We start from the raw sequence: 19,768 nt of genomic DNA, 5'->3' as shown, positions 1-19,768 counted from the left end.
CATTGCTCTTTCCTTTATACCAAAGGCTCAAAAGCTGAAGTGGCGGGAGGAGTGGTGAACAAGGGAGATGAGATCATCAGGACCCAAAATGATATCATCAGGAGCATAGACTGAATCCAAACAAGAAGCAATTTAACTGGGAAAATTTAACTTCCTGCCCCACAGTGTTCCCGTGTAAGTACTGGATGGAATAGACATGGTTTATTATGTGAACAAGACTTAGTTGACAGGAATCTGAATCTGAGACAATAGTGTTCTGTGGCAGCCAAAAAAACAAAACAAAAACTCCAACTAATTAGATTTTAGTCCACCTTGAGAGCATAGCACAGCTACAATGAGATTTGGACAAAGAAAACAGAAAAAAGGTCTATGTCTGCTGTTTGGGGCCATTAGTGTAATGTTGATGGATTAAAGAGAGAAGGCAGAATTCCTCACCCAAATTTTTTGTCTGTCTTTATTTTCAGACAAACACTAGGACTACAAAATGTACACCAACTGCTGGTGAGAGAGAAATGTGGCGTTAGAGAATGCTGTTAGCTGCTATTTCCCAGAACTACTCTTTGATAGGGCTGTAGAGAGAGTTCCAGGGGAAAGCAACCAACAACCACATCATATGCAAACAAGGGAAGGAGCCAGGGATTTTGGGCTGGGAGGAGAAGGCTTTAGAGGCCATCTCAACTGGTCTTCTCACACTGAAAGGGCCATGAAAAGTACAAGTCTGCTAATTCTCCAGAACACTGGCTTTCAAGGCTGCTTGGCTGTTACCTACAGTAAGAATTGTATGTCATATCTCAATGCAGAATATTTGTAAACACCCACATGTAACTGAAATAAGCATTCCAGAAAATATTATTGACCCTACTGTGTTCAGTTTACTTTGATATTTTCTGTTCTGTTCTATTGTATTCTATTGTATTGTATTGTATTGTATTGTATTGTATTCTATTCTTTTTTTTTGAGACGGAGTCTCACTCTGTCCCCCAGGCTGGAGTGCCATGGCCTGATCTCAACTCACTGCAAGCTCCACCTCCCGGGTTCACACGATTCTCCTGCCTCAGCCTCCTGAGTAGCTGGGACCACAGGCGCCCGCCACCATGCCCAGCTAATTTTTTTGTATTTTTAGTAGAGATGGGGTTTCACCGTGTTAGCCAGGATGGTCTCGATCTCCTGACCTTGTGATCCGTCCACCTTGGCCTCCCAAAATGCTGGGATTACAAGCGTGAGCCACCGTTCCTGGCCCTCTATTCTATTCTTTCTATCCTGTACTTTTCTTTTTCATTGAAAAAAAAAAGCTGTCAAGACTCATTCAATTCATTTTCTGACTTATTAATGGGTTGCAACTTATAGTTTAAAAATCACTGCCCTAAGGCCTAGAGCTAGGACCCACGGATGGAAGCTATGAGGTGCCAGCTATTACTTCAGGATCACAAAGAACTTCTATCAAGCAGAGGGGGCAAAAGATGGGATAGTTTTCCTCAGGAAGCCGTGAGTTATTGCTTCTTGCAGTATTCCAGTGTAGGCCTAATGAAGGCATGATGAGAGCAGTGCAGAAAGGAGTCACATATCAAATGGGGACTAAATTAAATCATCCACATGGTCCTTTTCATTCCTGAGACATGATGGTTGTATTAGTGGGATTGGCTGCTAAGACGTTTCTGCCCTTTTAGGCTATGCTGTAAAAGCACAGTGTACACCTCTTCAGAGGTGAAGGTGGAGTTGCTCCCTGCCATTCAGACCACAAATCAGGCCACAAATAGAAAAAAAAAATTATATATATATTTATTTATTTTAGAGACAGGGTCTTGCTATGTTGCACAGGCTGGACTTGAACTTCTGGGCTCAAGCAATCCTCTTGCCTCAGCCTGGAGGGACTACAGGCATGCGCCACTGTACCTGGCTGGAGACATATTTTTGAAGTCATTCATTTATTTGTTTATCCAACAAATGTTTATGACATATCTAGCACAGGCCAAACACCAGGCTAGGCTGTGGGGACATAATATTGACACAGCCCATGTCTACTGAAGCTTACTATCTGGTGAGGAAAAGACAATCATTCAACACATATTTTTTGGTGCCAACTATCTGCTGGTCACTGCTTTCGAAGCTGGGCTTCGAAAGGCACAGGACATCCGTGCAAAATCCACAAAATCCCTGCTCTCATGGAGTCTGCAGATTATATACAACAAGAACACAAATAATTAATCAATTCTGATTGTGGTAAGGACAGAGTACCTGGAGAGGGTAGCAGCCTAGTGCAAGAGTCAGGGAAGTGTTCTTGAGGAAGTGGCATTGACACAGCCGCCTGAAAGGTGAGTACTTCCGGGAGAGTGGGGTGGAAAGCAGGAAGGAACCTTTTCAGGCAGAGGGAAAAGCCAGCATCTGAGGACTGGAAGGAAAGTGAGGCTGGCTGGGGTGAGAGGGGGAGGGAAGGAATGGATCCCACAGGATCAGGAAGTGGGATTTGATCCTCAGAGCAAGGGGAAGCCATTAGAGGAATACACAGAGATAGGGAGAGATCTCTGGATACAGAGAGAGGATGGATTTGAGAGACATGCAGGAGGCAGCATCAGCATGACCTGGTGAAGGAGATGAGCTAGGGGAGGAGACAAGGCTGTCCCCCTCCCTGTGTGTTCTGTCTTGAGCAGCTGATGGTGATGGTGATGGTGATGGGGGCTGAGGAGAGAGGAGTCCAGTTCAAGGAGATGTGGAGCAGAGGGGAAGGAGTGATGGGGTGGGGGGGAGGGGGGAAGATGAGGTCAGTCTGGGACATTTTTGCTCATGCAGCTTCCTTAAAATGAAGTCTCCTTAAAATATCACCATCCCACTTGTCTGCTGGGAAAACACCTGTCTGTCCTCTAACACTCCAACAGGCATGAAGCCTTTCTCAGCCCCACTCCTTACCAGACAGAAGCGGTTGTGTCCCACTTTTTATCCCTATTCTCTCCTTACCAGGTTCTGTTGCTGCCTCCACAGCACATCATTGTATTTATTTGTTTGCCTGTAACAGTAACGATGCCCATTGAGCATTTACTGCGGCCAGACATGGTTCCAGGCCCTTTACACGTATCGCCTCATTTAATCCTTCCAACAGCCCTTTAAGGTCCATACTATGACTATCCCCATTTCACAGATAAGGGAAACTGAGGCATAGGCACTTCAGATAACTTGCCTAGTGAACATGGCACTGCTAGTAAGGGTGGAGCTGGGATTCAAGTCCAGGTCGTCTGACTCCAGGGTGTGGGATCTTAATCGCTGTGTGCATCCTTTGTTTTCTACCAGATCGTAGAGCCTTGAAGTTAGAAACCACTAAATATTATTAATACTACCTTTTTTTTTTTTTTTTTTTCACATCCCTAGTCGCCTGCATGACACTTGGACATTAATAGGCCCTTAAAAAGGTTGTTAGGATGGGTAAATGACATAACGTTATTAACACATTTGAAGAGGGATTAGGATTGCCTATGGAACTCTAAAATTAGAGGTTGTTCTGTAAATGGACAGATAGTAAATATTTTAGGCTATGCAGGCTATATGGTCTCTGTTACAACTACTCAACTCTGCTGCTGTAATGCAAAAACAGACAATATGAGAAGAAATAGATGTGGTCATGTTTCAGTAAAACTTCATAGATACTAAAATTTGAAATTTTTTTTAAGACAGGGTCTTGCTCTGTTGCCCAGGCTGGAGTGCAGTGGCACCATCTCAGCTCATTGCAGCCTCTGCCTCTTGGGTTCAGGCAATTCTCCTGCCTCAGCCTCCTGAGTTGCTGGGATCACAGGCCTGTGCCACCATGCCTAGCTAATTTTTGTATTTTTAGTAGAGATGAGGTTGTGCCATGTTGGCCAGGCTGATCTTGAACTCTTAGCCTCAAATGATCCACCCGCCTCGGCCTCCCAAAATGCTGGGATTACAGGCATGAGCCACCGAGCCTGACTTAAATTTGAATTTTATGTAGTTTTCGTGTTATGAAATATTCTTTTTAAAATGTTAAGTGTTTTCACATTACAAAAATGTAAAACTATTCTAGAATATAAAAACCATTCTTAGTTTACAGACTGTATAAAAGCAGCCTTCAGAGTGGATTTGGCCCATGGGCCGTCATTTGCAGACCCCTGCTCTAGATAGCAGGCCTGGAGCCAGTGAGTGGAAGTGGCTTTTGGTTGCTAGAAGCATCAGCTGGAGAGAGAGGCCCATCAGTAGGAAGGGCTGCTGGGTGCCCTGGGAAGCTGCTGTCACCAGATATTTCAAAGCCAGGGGGCCTGGGGAATATCTGTGGTGATGCAGAGGGGATTCCTGCTGGAGGGGTGGGGACAGGGGTGAGATACAAGGTGACCTCAAGGTAAAATCTTTTCCTCTACTTTATAAGATTCCATGTGGCAGCTTTCTGGGCTTTAGAATAAAACCATAAGAGCTGAACTGATTGGAGGGAAGGTCGTTCAGAATTAGTAAAAAGGTCTGAGTTATAAAACGGTTTATAAGAAATGATGCTTCATTGCATTCAAGGACATTCAGCAATCAAACGAACACTTAACAAAGGGCTGTCAATAACCCATTTGAATTGCACTTTGTATTTTTCAAAGTGCTTTCCAGTACATTATCTCCATTGATCCACCCAGGCACCCTAGGAGACAGGCAACCCCATTTACAGGTGAGGTCAGGATGCACCCCGCCTGGGACAGCTCTGAACCAGGTCTGTGCTGCTCCCTGCAGCCCCCATCGACCTGCTGAGGGCTAGAGAAAAATGAACTTTATATTTTATATCAAGGCGATGTTACAGAGCTTTATGAATCTCATTTATATTTGTATGAAGAATAAACATTTCTGACTCAAGCTTATTTTTAATCCCTGAGAATCTGCTAGAAACATGGCCACATACCCAGATTAGCATGTTGAATTTGAGAAACCCTATTAATTTAAATAGAGCAAGAGTTCGCTGAAAACTGACAAGATAGAATACTGGTCTTTCACCCTGCTCCCTCCCAGCAGGATGAAAAAGGGGTTTCTGCTATGTTACTTCGCATGGGCAGGGGAATTTGGCATAAGGGTAAATGCCGGTCCTTCCCAAGTCTGAAGGATCAGAAATACATTTTGAACTAGAAAGGTTTCTCAGAGTCTAAAATTCATCCTGGTAAATTTGTAGTTTAGAGAAATCGGAGAGAGCGACTCTGACACAGGAGGAAATCGAATCCAATTGCCTTGAGGTGGTTTCCTTCCTCCGAGAATCGGAGAAAGTGTGACTTGGGGAAACATGAGACACAGCCAGCCAGCATGCCCTGGTGATGTGGGGGAGAAACCTCCCCCTCCCCAATTTGGGACTCAGCATTTCCCTGCCAAATTGGGCTTTGGCACAGCTATGGACGCCTTGGCAAACTTTTTCGTTTCCCAAGAGCAACTTCCTGGTTCTTAATTAGGCCTTTTATTCCTAGATGTCTATATTTAACTGTGCTCCGTAAACGCTAACCCCTTTTGGACACTGCCAAGAACTTCAGGGAGGAGGCAGTGGAGTCTAGACGGGGCAATTATTCAGATAACTGAGCCCCCAAATCTTATTCTTAAAGACCCGACGAGGAAATCTTCAGTTATGGAGTGATGCCTTCCTGAATTAATTACTCCACGCCTCCTCTCACTTTGCCCGGGGAGACAGAGAGCAAACACTTAACCCGTGGGAGGATACGGGCCAGCGCGGTAAGGGTTTCCCCCACAAACTTGGCGGGAAAGAGGATGGAGGGGAAACAATGGACTGAAAAAGAGGCCTAGAGAAAGGCCCTCGACTGTGCACAAGGAAACTGCAAGGCTGTTCATTCTGCCCGTTTGTAAAAAAGAATTAAAAACAACCGAAACACTCTCACAGGAGAAGTGGATCAATAAATTGTGGTACATTCCTACAGTGGAATACAATTTAGCATTGAGAAAGTGAACGAGTTACTTATATCGATGAGGATAAATCTAAAAAACATATTGCTGAGCTTAAGGAAGCAAGTTTCACAGGATACCTGTAATATGAAAACATTTGTAAAAATTTAAAACATGATGAATATACTGTATAGTGTTTATGGGTGACATATGTATAGCGTAAGCATTTAAAAATCCATGGCAATTAAAAAAACTCAACATATCATCTTCTTTTTCTTTTTAAAGGAAAGAAAGAAAATGCATGCTCAGGCCATACCCTAAGTTCAGGGGAATGGTTACCTCTTAGGAGGGCAGCAAGGGAGTAAATCTGAGGAGGCCTGACTGTGTTGGGCTAAGTGTAATGTTTAATTTTTTAAAGCTGGGTGGCAAGTTACTCATGCTATTGTCAGAGGTCCTTTTAGTATACCTGAAATAGTTTATTAAAAAGTGAAAGGGGGCTAGAGGAGAGCTGGGCTGCTGTTTTTTCCATGGGATCAGTTGACCCTTTCAGGGAAACAAGAATGTTTATGGGACAGCATTGATGGAGAGTTCAAAGAACAAGACTCCAGAACCAGTTCTGCGTCTCTCAGGATCCAAGTGATCATCAGTGAGCCGTTCCCTTTCCTGGGTCTCAGGTCCCTGCTCTGTAATGGCAGGGCTTCCCGGCTTTCTCCTGGAGTCCAGCTGCCTTGGTTTCTGGAAGTCATCCTAGGAAGGCAGCCTTGCTGGGGAGTTGGCCCCTGCTGTTGGCAGGGTTAGTGATGCTGAGTTAGCCAAGCAGCAGACCCTACTGCTCACGGGGCAGCATGGGGGAGGGGGCTTATAATTACTGAGCTGGGTTAAAAATTTGCTTACGTGACCCTTGGAGCCTTGCAAAATGAGCATGGGAAATAATTACATGGATCAAGAGAGCTTCTTATTTTAAAACTTTTATTATGGAGAATTTTGAACATACATAAAATTAGATACTACTACTCCTATTTTAAAAAATATCCTTCATCCAGCTCCAACAGCCATTAACCCATGGTCAGTTGCACCCCATCTATCTGCCAATTCACTCCCCCCATTTCTCTTATTTTGAAGAAAGTGTCAGACAAAAGACCATATTTTAGTCAAGTGTTCTCTGGAGAAACAGAACTATCTATCTATCTCTCTATCTGGATTTATTTTGAGGAATTGGATTATGCAGTTGTAGAGGTTAGTAATTTGGGTAAGAGTTTTCATTGCTGTCTTGAGTCTGAATTCCGCAGGTTGGAAACTCGGGTGGAGTTTCTATGTTGCAGTCTTAAGGCAGAATTGCTTCTTCTAGAAACCACAGCCTTTGGTCTTAAAGCCTTCAGTTGATTGGATGAGGCCTGTCTACATTATGAAGGGTATATACTTTACTCAAAGTCTACTTCTTAAATGTTCCTCTGTATTAGTCTGTTTTCATGCTGCTGATAAAGCTGTACCTGAGACTGGGAATATAAAGAGGTTTAATTGGACTTACAGTTCCACATTGCTGGGGAGGCCTCAGAGTTATGGCAGGAGGGGAAAGGCATTTCTAACATGGCAGTGGCAAGAGACAATGAGAAAGAAGAAAATGAGAAAGAAGAAAAAGTGGAAGCCCCTGCTAAGCCCATGAGATCTCATGAGACTTATTTACTACCACAAAGACAGGATGGGGGAACTGCCCCCATGATTTAAATTATCTTCCACCAGGTCCCTCCAACAACACATGGGAAATATAGGAATACAATTCAAAATGATATTTAAGTGGGGCCACAGGGTCAAACCATATCATAATCACATCTAAAAAAATACCTTCACAGCAACAAGTAGACTGGTGTTTGACTAAACAACTGGGCACCATGGCCTTGCCAAGTTGACACATAAAATTAACCATCATAGACCATGTTATTAGTAAATATTTCAGTACATGTATCTAAATAGGACTCGGCCGGGCGCGGTGGCTCACGCTTGTAATCCCAGCACTTTGGGAGGCCAAGGCAGGCAGATCACGAGGTCAGGAGATCGAGACCACGGTGAAACCCCGTCTCTACTAAAAAAAAAAAAATACAAAAAAATTAGCTGGGTGTGGTGGCGGGTGCCTGTAGTCCCAGCTACTCGGAGAGGCTGAGGCAGGAGAATGGCATGAATCCAGGAGGCGGAGCTTGCAATGAGCCAAGATCGCGCCACTGCACTCCAGCCTGGGTGACAGAGCCAGACTCCGTCTCAAAAAAAATAATAATAATAAAAATAAATAAATAAATAGGACTCTTTTTAAAGAACAGCTATAATATTATCACACTTACAAAATTAACAATTGTACTTAATGTCACCAGATGTCAAATTAATGCTCTACTCTAATTTGTCTCATAAATGTCATAACTTTCATTTAATAATTTGTTTAATGTTATTTAGGTTCCAACTAAGGTCCATAGCTTGTGATTAAATTTGTGTTTTATACCTCTTAATCTGCAGGTTCTCCCAACATTTCTCTTGCTTGAAATTGATTTTTAAAAATATTATTTGTCCTATAGAAGCACTCACAGTCTAGGTTTTGCATGGGCAAAACTCAGAAAAAAAAATGGGGAAAAAATGCTTGTTGCATTCCCTCAGTGTCATTTATCAAGTTCCTCTGTCCTCTGTGTTTTCCCTAAACTGATAGTTAAATTTAGAGGCTCAGCCAGGCATTTAAGAGATACTTATTTGCATGATTTTAAAGGCCCGCTGAAGGATTCCTTATTATCCCATCCTGCAAACAAACAAACAAAACAAAAGCAACATGCCTCCCTTATTAGATTGCTGAGGACTAAAATTGCTCTGCTAGAATAATTTTGTTTTAATCCCCAGTTCACATGCAAATAGTCCTAGAAAAGGAAAAACTTATTAGATATTCTTGAATACAAATGTTTTGTAGGGGAGAAGAAACCATATCTTTTCCTCAACAATTGCGAGCTTCATGGCTGACACCCCTATAATAATAGGCAGAGTAACAAGAGAAAAGCATAACAAGTTTATTTAACTAAAGTTTTACATGACAGGAAGCCTTTGGAAATGAAGACTCAAATACCCAGGGAAAACTGTATTTTTTATGCTAAGTCTGTGGAAAGAAGTAGATAGCTGTGGGGAAATAATTGATTGGACAAAAAGGGTGTGATCTGACAGTAATGAGCAGCGGGTAGAGCTCAGTAGGGCCTGTTTGTTGTGATTCTTTTCTGTGTCTCTGTAAGACACCCCTTTTCCTGGGAACAGGACAGAACACCTATTGTGTGAGGGTCTTATGACCTACGTTCAGGAGGGGTAGGACAGAGAATTCTTCTATGGACAGCTGTCCCACAGAAAGGCAGGAGAAGGTCAGAGAGTGACCTCCAAGGTGCTATATATTGGCATGTCCTGCACCCTGTCGGCCTCTATGAAATTCCTTTCTGAGTCCCTCTCTGAAAGTGGTGGAAGAGAGAGAAATGGTGGCGAGTGAGAAGAGTGCATGGGCAGTGGGTGGCTGCTTCCTGGGAAGGGAGAGATAGGGTCACTACAGAAAGAACAGAGTCAGTTGAGATGGAACTCATCCTGAAAGTCCTGGTAGCCAAGGAGCATCTGCTAGGCTCTGGACACTGTATTCAGTGATTTCAAGCAATTATTTCATTGCAATCTTATAACAACCCTGGGAAGTGAGTATAATTTGCAGCCATTTTAAAGATTAAAACACTGAGGTTCAACCAGGCCTGGTAACTGGTTAATGGACATGTGGTTAGTAAGTGGCAGCTCCAGGATTTTCCCCCCCACATCTCTGGCTCCTGTGTTCCTTCTCTTTCCATTAACCCATGGCTGCTAATCCACCTCCCTCTATTACTCCCAGCTTTGGTGGGGCTTGACCTGAAGACTCTACCACATGGGTGGTTTCCAGCCTCCAGGCTAGCCTGTTCCTGATCACATTGTGGGCTTATACCCAGAATCAGATCATCTCAGGGATTTGCCCAGTGGCCTCTGAGTAATGTCTTTTTTGTTTTCTTTTTAAAATTTTCCTTGCCCTTTTCTGGGGAAGAAGATGGTAATACTATCTCTGGAAATTCAGTCTGCTGATTAGACAGAAAAAAATGCTTCTGACTTCTTTTGTGCTACCATGAGTCAGTAGTATTTTAAAAAGAAATTTTATTCATTTATTATACAGATGAAAATGTAAGACTAACAGAAATTTAAAAAAAACAAACAAAAAACAAAGAACTAAAGAAGAACGAGCCATCTCCCAGAAATTCCACCATCCCAACAAAATCGGCTGTTTCCATTATTTCGTGTCCTCATCAGCCTCTTGCTGGACGCCTATGCAATCGCTCCGGTTCCATTCGGTTCGTCTCGGTGCCTACTGAACAGTCCGAGGAAGCTGGGAGAGACGCAGATCTTTCTCTGCCCTCCTCCGATTCACAGCCATTTTGAAGTTGCTCAATTGGAAGCATTAACCTGCAAGACTCTGCATCCCGGGAGCCAAGGAGAGGGGCCAGCAGAGCCTTACTAACTTATGCTTTCATCATTTTCTTCTGCTGGTCTTTATGAGAGCACAGCCATGAACCTTGGTAGGGTAGGTCTTTCTTTTAACACCAGAAGGGGAGGATCAAAACTAGCAAAAGTAATTGAGAAAGAAGAAGGAGAAAGAAACCAACTGTAACATATAAGCAGTTCTGATCTTTCTTAATACTGAGATCACACGCAGCTGCAATCCTCTCTCCTTCCTACCCCTGGGTGACTCAAACCTCATTATTTAGAAAAATGTATTTTGTAGGCAATTTCAACAGCTAGGACAAGTTCTAAGACAAAGGAAGTATGTGAAACTAGTTGAACTGTGGACGATTGTGCCCTGTTTATTCGTATCTGTTCATTGAATGCCTGAATTGGGCCACTGCTTACCTTAAGCAGTCTTGTCAGTATTTAGAGTTAAATTATATGAAGAACAATCGCTTGCTATTGCCTGCTAAGAGGAAGGTGAAGTGCATTTACTATCGTTATCTGTTTGCAATGAAACCTTTGAGACATTCTTAAAGAAAAATGCAACATGAGAAAAAGTTAAGTTTTTTAGAAAGAAGTCATTTGTCTTTAGCCAAATTCATCTGGGTACGATATGGCTTGCTGCAGACATAAAACTGTCTGGAGTCTGGCTTCAGGGTTTAGAATTATAAAATATTCATGGCATATAATTTTGCATAATTTGTTTAGCTACCAAGACATAATTTAGTTACTTGGTGCATGAATCCTTCAGAAGGTCTAAAGAAGAGAAAAATGGACTTTAAGAAGCTAAATCCAGTTTGATGCAAGATGAACAAATCCTATAGGGTCCTGTGTACTCAAAACACACAAACACATGGTGGTAAACACACACATCTATCTGCATATAACTAATTCTTCCTACTCATCCTCTGCACTGTTTTACCCGGGGCACTTTATGTATATTAGTTACCTAGTTTTGCTTTGCATGTGATTACATGTAAGCCCAAAGGAAAAAGCTAGAGAAAGAGCTTTTGATTTCAGGAAGATGCATTTAGATTATAAAACTCCTTGATGGTAAGGTCGTTGAGGTAACAAACATGACAATTTATTTATTCAAAGCACAGCAATAGCTTATTTCCGTGTCCAGTACTGTGCCCAGGACTAATGGGTATGTGTTAAAAGTGGTTCCTGGCTGGGCGTGGTGGCTCACACCTGTAATTGCAAAGTCCAAGGTGGGTGGATCACTTGAGGTCAGGAGTTCGCGACCAGTCTGGCCAACATAGTGAAACCCCGTCTCTACTAAAAATACAAAAGTTAGCCGGGTGTGGTGACGTGTGCCTATAATCCCAGCTACTCAGGAGGCTGAGGCAGGAGAATCACTTGAACCTGGGAGGCAGAGGTTGCAGTGAGCCGAGATTGTGCCACTGCACTCCAGCCTGGGCGACAGAGCAAGGCTCCATCTTAAAAAAAATAAATAAATAAATACAAGTGGTTCCTATCCTGGGGGAGCTTACAGTCCAATTGAGACAAGATGAATAAACAGAAACAGCTAAAGAACAAGCTTGAAGGCATTATTTAAGCAAGTACAAGCCAGCATGGCAGAGCCCTCAAACCGAAACGCAGAGGAAATGCAAATAAGGGAAGGTGATTACTCCCCACCCTCACTGCCACTGCGCAGGTCAAGCTCCTGTCCTCCCTCTCCGCATCACAGCGACACTGGACGACCTGTCTCCACGGCTGCAGTCTTGTCCCTCCTAACCCATTCTCCGTATTAAAACAGTAGAGGATCTCTCTCAAAGCGTATCTCACTATAGCGTTTACTTCTTAAAATCCTTAAAATTCAATGGCTTCCCATTGGCCTTAAGAAAAAGCCCAACCCCTTAGCCTGGTATTAATGCAAAGTCCACCCCTAAGTACCAGGCAGCTTGACTGTTTCCTCTGCAAGCGGCCTTGCTTCTCTCAACCTCACCATTGATCTCTCCACCTGAAACGTTCTTACCTCCTTGTTCGCTTACCTCCAGTTCTTCAGCGTCACCTTCGGCTTCCTCCCGTCTGGGAAGTTCTCTAACTCTCCGAGACTGGGCTGGTATTCCCCATGTGGGCCTCATTGCTCCAGAACTTTTCTTAGCCAGTACTCAGAGAGCGTTCTCAGTGTCTGTAATTGGGAATCAACACAGTTAGTGAAGCTCTGAGTCAGACCTTCTGGATCTAAAACCAAGACCCACCATTGACTGGTTTTGTGATCTTACTGTAAATTGCTTACCATCCTTGTCACCATTTTCTCATCCATTAAATGGGAATAATGATGGAACCTACAGCACAGGACTGTTGCGAGGAACGCATGAGATTTTGTATTAGAAGTACTTAGACTACAGCATGGCACATACTCGGTCCTCAGTAATGTTGGCTGCCATTAGGATAAAGCTTGCTTGTTAAAATAATCAGAAAAAATTATTTTAATCAGAACATTAAACCCATAGACATATAAATGCAACATGTATACACACACACAATAAAGTATGTGGTATAATAATGCTAGCTATCACTGTGATAATTACTGGTTAGTATCCTCCCAATGCTAAGAACTGCTAGCTCCCCAACCTTCCCCAGGTCATGGCCCCACAGCAAATGTTGAGATTTGACAACACACTGGGGATAAACTGAGCGAGCTGCTGCAGCCAGTCCCCAGGGCTGGCGGGTCACTCCCCAGCCTTGCCTGTCACCCTCCGCAGCACACTGGCTGGGAGATCTGTTCTCAACTGGGGAAGGGCAGTGGCTGGGCCTAGCTTAGGGTTGTGTCTCCAGCCCCAGCAAGCACAGCACTTGGTGTGGAGACAATGCTCCGGAACTATTTTGTGAATGAATAAATGAATGAGTGAACAACTGACAAGTGTCAGCTTTCTAACAGGAATAGAATTTTAGACAGAGGATAGGAGGAAATGCAGGCTTGCCTTTGCCAGGGGTGAGTGGGGAAGCCAGTCCTGCCTGAGGGAACAGCAGGAAGAGGCCAGGGGCCCAGTGAGCACGGGGGCAGGGAGAGGCACCTGCTTCTCTCGTTGTGCACCTTTTGTGCAGTTTGGGTTGTTTCCTGTGTGTGCATGTCACTCAAACCCTGCACACAGAATGCCTGGCTGGAGGGGACAGCTGGCCATCACAGCATTAAAAGCAGGGCAGTAAAAATAGAGATGGGGAAAAGCATAAAGGAAGAACAGTAAAAACAAGAATTCCACATGTAAGCAAAATAGATTTGATTGCAAAATGACTTCCATAAAACCATAGTTTCATATGAATTTTAAAACTAACCTTTTACCGATTATAACAGTAATACATATTCATTGCAGAGAATTTAAGATATGCAGAAAAGCAGACAAAAAATAAAAATCACCCATAATCCCACCACCCAAAATAACCACACTGATGTAGTTTTGCCTCTAGTTTTTTGCTTGTGCACATGTACATTATTGAATATACAATTTTACATCTTTATCCTTCGATTGTCAGGGATAGCCTAGTCCCAGCCCTTGTCCTATATTTAGTTTTATGGGCCTGGGATTCCAGACAGGTCATTACAACAGGGACCAGAGATGGGGGAGAGGAAGAGAACTGTCCACTCCTTGCTATATGCCTTTAAAGGCGGGAGACTTGCATCTCCGTTCTGGGGCTATCTGAGGGCTGACTATAAGCCAGAAGCCGCTGATCACTGTGAGCCTCAGAACTATTTCTAGGCAGCCACTGGCTGGCTGCCTGCTGCTGATCCCAGGATGACACGCCTTCTACTGCCTGGGCTCACTGGACTCAGCTTGCTTTGGCTGTATCCCTCAGCTCTGGCTTTCTGGCCACTGGGCTCAACAGTTCAACTTGAATTCAGTACAAGTACAGTATGGGTGGGCTTGTGGACCCTCCTCAAGATTCTGGAGAACTAGGGCCTGAACTGAACCACTTGCGAGGTGCATTTGGTGTGTGTGGGTGTGTGTGAAAGAGAGAGAGTGTGTTTTTGACTGTGTGTGTGTACAAGTGCACATGGAGACTCAGTTTTAGTTCTTGACCATCTCTGGCCTACAGCCTGGGGTGAATGGAAAGTATCTGCCCTCCCCTGTTCCTGCACAGGCTTCCTGTACAGAAGATCTGATAGAAATGAGACTAGGATTCCAAGCCCAAGACCAGGGTTCACAAAGGTGACTTGATTTCAAAAACAAGAGAGCACCCAGGTGTCAAAACTGGGCCCTAAAGTCTGTCTTGGCTCAGCAGCTCTGCTGCTTGACTTCTCATCCCAGAGTGTTGAGTTCCAGCTCCCCAAATCCCACTTGGCTGAGATCATCATTAGTCCTAGAGCCTGGGCTAGGACTCAGCTCAGGGTGGGAGCCCCAGCAAGAGTCACGTGATGGCAGGATGATTGAAAGGACAAAGGGTTCTGGGACAGAGAGGAAGGCTGTTCTTAGCAAGAAGAGGATTTAGAAATTATAATCCATTTTCCCACTCAGTGCAAGAATCCCTTCTGTAAATCTCCTGGCAGAAGATCATGTAGCATCTACTTGGAGACCCAGTGACAAGGGGCACATGCACTCATTCACCACTGGGGCTCTCAGAATGATAGGAAAGTCTTCCATATTTAGCTGAAATGCACTTCTTGGGAGCATCGTCCTGGCAGTAGCCCAGAGCAGACCCATGCTGGTGCCCTATGGACAGCTGTGCAGATAGTGCAGTGAGCTGCCATCTTCTTTTAGGCCAAGAGCAAGTTTTCCATCTGCTGCTGAGTGGCCCCCTGGCAGAGAGATGGAAGCAGAGTAGTGAGGCCATGATAGATCTGACTCACAGTCTCCTCTTGCTTGGAGCCCAGGGATGGTGTGTTGCCAACTCTAGCCACAGTGGAGTTGAGGGGTTTGCTTTATGGAAAGCAGAGGCAGAAGTGGGATAAAGCCTTGACTTAGGAGCCAGGCAGGCCCAGAGAGACCGAACACATTCATCCCTCTGGGTTCTCTGCAGCTCTAATGATTAGGCTCCTGCAAAAACCAGGAGTGACTTCCTTCTCTGAGTCAGGTCTAGTAGTTTGTTCTTTTTCTAATAAGCCATAATTAAGGAATTTCAGGACATGGAGGTCTGTACAGACCAGGCTTTCTGCCTCTTTATTCTCTAAAGGGGCAGATATCTAAATGGTGAAATTATCTGGAGATTCTTGCTTCTGCCTTCTGCTTATGAGTTAATCTTTTTTTTTCAGAAGTCTCAGCAAATTTTAACCACTCTGTCTTTTGGGGGAAGGTAAACACACAGGTTTTGGTCACAGTGGGACATCAGCTTCAAGGCATCTGAACCCCATTTCACCTTTAAGGCAAAAATAACTGTGAGATGTGGCATTCAGTTAAAACCCATTACCTCAATTAAAGGTTTTCTGGGCAGATCGCTTTCTGCGGTTTTGTACCAACATTAAACAGCAAACGATTTAGAACTGCAATTTCTCGTATCAACTTCAAAAGCACTATATATGCCATTTATTGTAATAACAAAAAATTTAGCCTTCAGCAGTAGGTGCCTACAAATTTTGATGTGACTTCCAAACAATCATTAAAAGTTTCAGTTGGTTATTTCCATCACCTTCCATCATCTCCCAAGAAAGAATTAAAATATGCAGTGTCAAGGGAGTTTCAGGACCACACAGAGTAATTTCACTAAAGACCTCCTGGAACTCTACCAAAATCTGACTGTGGATGGAATCATGTTAGAAACCATAATGCCAGCATAAGAAAGGATAATTCTCAGCTAAGAAAAGAAAGAGGCAATGCTATTAAAGCTTGGGTGGGTTCATTTTAATGAGAAGAGCCACCAGGAAGACTTGTAGGCCTTTAACAAAAATGCGAAATGCCTAACTTGGCAGTTAAGGAAGATCTACTTGAAGAACTATCGGGGGTTAGAGGCAGAAAGATCATTTGGCAGTTGTACTAGTTAAGCTACCGATGAAGCAGTTATAACAAAGAAATCCCAACAGACAATGGCTTACGTAACATAGATGCAGTGTTCTACATGTTGGTTGGTGTGATCGTTGTAAAACTGTAAGGTGTATACCTGTCAAAGCACAATGAAGGGGACATCAAGCTCTGGGCATTTTTTGAGTGTTAATTATGCCGCAATTAAAAAAACCACACACACGGGCATTTCTTTCTTTCTCACATACTAGTTCAAAGATGGTGGGTAGGTAGCAGTTCTGTCTTGTGACTGGTCGGCTCTGCTGTCCTTAACATGTAACTCCATGGCTGCTGCTTAATAAATGGGTGAAGGAGGAGGAAGTCCAGGGCAAGTGGCTTGTCTTTAGGTTGAGGCTAACTTGGAATTTGACGCATCCTTCCATTCATGTACCACAGGCCCAGAATGAATCACAAAGCCACAGAGAAGATTGAGAAATAACAGTCTCGAGCTGAGAAGCCACATGGCCAGCCGACACTCCAGAGGGCCTGAGTCTCCTAGGGGAGGGAGTCATGGAAGAATGAGGCTGGAGAGGGTAGGGAGGTCTCCACCCTCTGGGGTGATCCTAGCAGCCCACCATCCATGACAGCCACGGAAGAGAAGGGCCAACCCACAGAGTTATTCAGGGACAGAATGGACACAGTCGTGTTACTGTTTGCACCTAGGGAGAAAGTGAATTACAAGGTTGGAGCATGGTGGCTTGGGAAATGGTGAGATCATGAAGGAAAGGGGGAAATCAGGAGGGACAGCTGGTGTGCTGGGGTGGGGCAGAGGGAAGAGATGGCCAAGGAAGACTCAGAGTCTCTATCCTATGAGATGTTTAATAATAGAGGAGGCAGCTGTCCCTGCTGTTGAGGGTGTGGCTTTGTCTGAAACCAGGGAGCTAAATGGAACAGTTTGTCTTAAACAGAAGATTGGATGTTTTGAAGATAAAATGAAGCAGGAGTTGGTGTCTGAGAGGCAGTGGCTGGAATCTCTCTCGCCATCCACATTTCAGACAAGATTCTCCCATCTCCACTCTCTCCACTGGCCAGTGACATCTGCAGTGGCCACCATGGGCTATCGCCACCTCCTCTTTGCCACAACCCACAATTTCCCCATTTCTAGATCTGAGCTGCTCAACCTGTTACTGCCTTTTATCCTGTATTTGAAAACAAGGTTCCATGCAGAATGAAAGATCAGGAACATGGGTTCAACTCTTAGGCACTGCAGTGAGTTGAGGGAGTTTGGGGGTGGGGAGAACTGAGGGGTCCCATTGTTTGCCAAAGTGATCAGAGGAAAACACACATCAAATGCGTGTTGCTTTCTGTGTATAGGCAACAATCCCTCTGTGGTTTCAACAGGGGGCAGTAAGCTGCTTCCTTGTGAAGATTGGAAGCTCCTTAAAGGTAGTGGCCACGCCTCCTTACTTCCCGTGCTTCCCCAGCTGCTCCTAATGGTGCTGGAGAGGTAGGTATTTGTTAAATTAATAACTACCTGGACCTAATGCAGTGTCAAGGGGTTACATATGGATTCCTCCAGCAAAGGGTGACTTTCTTTAACCAACTCCTTAAACCTCCCCATATATACCCACTGCCAGATGCAGGAGTTCTTTCTCTAAGTCAAGAATCCATAAGGTTTCTGCCAAGTATAGGAAAATATGATGCATCAAAGTGTGGGACCTTGTACGAGTCTTTTAATTTCTCTGGCCTCAGTTTTCTCATCTGAAAATGACAGTAGGGGCTGGATTAGGTGATATCTAACAACATTTTGCAGCACTGGTATTCCAGATTCTCTCTTAGATCAAGCTGCTTGTTTTCCAGGTATTTTTGAGACATTTGAGTTTGCAACTTCCCTCCTCCACCATTTTTCTTTTTCTTTTCTTGGAAGTAGAGTGTCTTAGTCCATTCAAGCTGCTATAACAAAATACCATAAAGGGGGTGGCTTATAAACAACAGAAGTTTATTTCTCAGTTCTAGACACTGGGAAGTTCAAGATCAAGGCACCAGCAGATTTGGTGTTTGGCAAAAGCCTGATTTCTGGTTCATAGACGGTTCCCTCTTGCTGTGTCCTCGCATGGTAAAAGTGGCCTCTTTACAAGGACACTAATCTCATTCCTGGGGGCTGCCGTCATGACCTAATCACCTTCCCAAACCCTTCCTCCTAATACCATCACCTTGGGAGTTAGGATTCCAACACAGGAATTTGGGAGGGACACAAACATTCAGATACAACATAGAATATTCTCTACAGCGTGTTTTCTGGTCTTAGGTGAAAGCCATTCACATGATTCTGGTTGTGTGGGGATATGAGTACAGGTATGAAAGCAAATGATCAAATAGATAGCTATTGTATTGTATGCAGTATTCAATTGCTGCATAATAAATTGCCACAAAGATAGTGTCTTGCAACAACACAAATTTATTGTCTCCCAGTTGTTGTGGGTTAGGAGTCCAGGACAGACTAGCTGGGTCCTCTGCTCAGGGTCTCACCAGACTGAAGTCCACATGTTGGCTGGAGCTGTGATCTCATTTGCTACGTCCTGAATGTTTGTGGCCCCCCAATTTCGTACATTGAAACTTAATGTGGTTGTATTAAGAGGTGGGGCCTTTGGGAGGTAGTTAGATCAGGAGGGCTCTGTCCTCATGAATGGGATTAGTGCCCTTATACAAGGCCCAAAGGAACTTTTTGGCCCCTTCCACCCTGTAAGGATGCATAGAAGGCGCCTTCTTTGAAGTGGAGAGTGAGCCCTCACCAGACGCTGAATCTGCTGGTGACTTGGTCTTGGACTTCACAGCTTCCACAGCTGTGAGCAATAAATTTCTGTTGTTTACAGATTACCCAGTCCAAGATGTTAAAATTTATGGGAGGCTGTTGTTTCAGATTGAACTCCTGCACTAGGACACAGCAGACCAGACAAAAGCAGAATGGAGGCACTCATGTTAAGTCACATAGTCAAACTTAAGCTTTATAAAATAGGGGAAATCCCCAAGCAGGCAAGTTAAAAAAAAAAAAAGGGATTCACAGCAACCAATCAAAAGGGACTGAGTCGAGCTGAGCCAGCATGATAAGGAAGTTCTGTCTACTTCAACCCACACAAGAAAGGCAACTTTGAAATGACCAGTGTGCTCTTTGTCCTTCCTTTTTGCTTTTCCTCAGCATTTTGCTGCCTGTAAAGCCCACCCCCTCTGCTGCTTTTATTTCATAGACAGGATGTTGCCCAATTCATGAATCACTAATAAAAGCCAATTAGATCTTTAAACCTCAATTTGCTGAAATTTTGTTCTTTGACAAAGGCATTTTATTACAGCAGCGGGAACGGACTGAGACATCATCGGAAGCTTGGCTCCTCCTCTAAATTCATTCAGGTGGTTGGTGGGATTCAGTTCCCTGTGATCAGAAGACTGTGGGCCAGGCCCAGTGGCTCACGCCTGTAATCCCAGCACTTTGGGAGGCCGAGGTGGGCGGATCACAGGTC

At 44.1% G+C, this 19,768-nt stretch overlaps 1 long non-coding RNA gene across 1 annotated transcript in view; it reads left to right on the top strand.

Moving 5' to 3' along the window:
• LOC134736506 (uncharacterized) overlaps positions 1 to 856 on the top strand; it is a 108,892-nt gene extending 108,036 nt beyond the window's left edge. Inside the window, exons 7-8 of the long non-coding RNA XR_010120571.1 lie at positions 26 to 174; positions 465 to 856. This is a non-coding gene — a long non-coding RNA (uncharacterized lncRNA). The remainder of the gene's footprint in view (positions 1 to 25; positions 175 to 464) is intronic.
• The last annotated feature ends 18,912 nt before the right edge of the window (positions 857 to 19,768 follow it).

Source organism: Symphalangus syndactylus, chromosome 4, assembly GCF_028878055.3.
Source record: "Symphalangus syndactylus isolate Jambi chromosome 4, NHGRI_mSymSyn1-v2.1_pri, whole genome shotgun sequence".
Classification (NCBI taxonomy): Eukaryota; Metazoa; Chordata; class Mammalia; order Primates; family Hylobatidae; genus Symphalangus; species Symphalangus syndactylus.
This window is presented reverse-complemented; position numbering and strand designations above follow the sequence as displayed.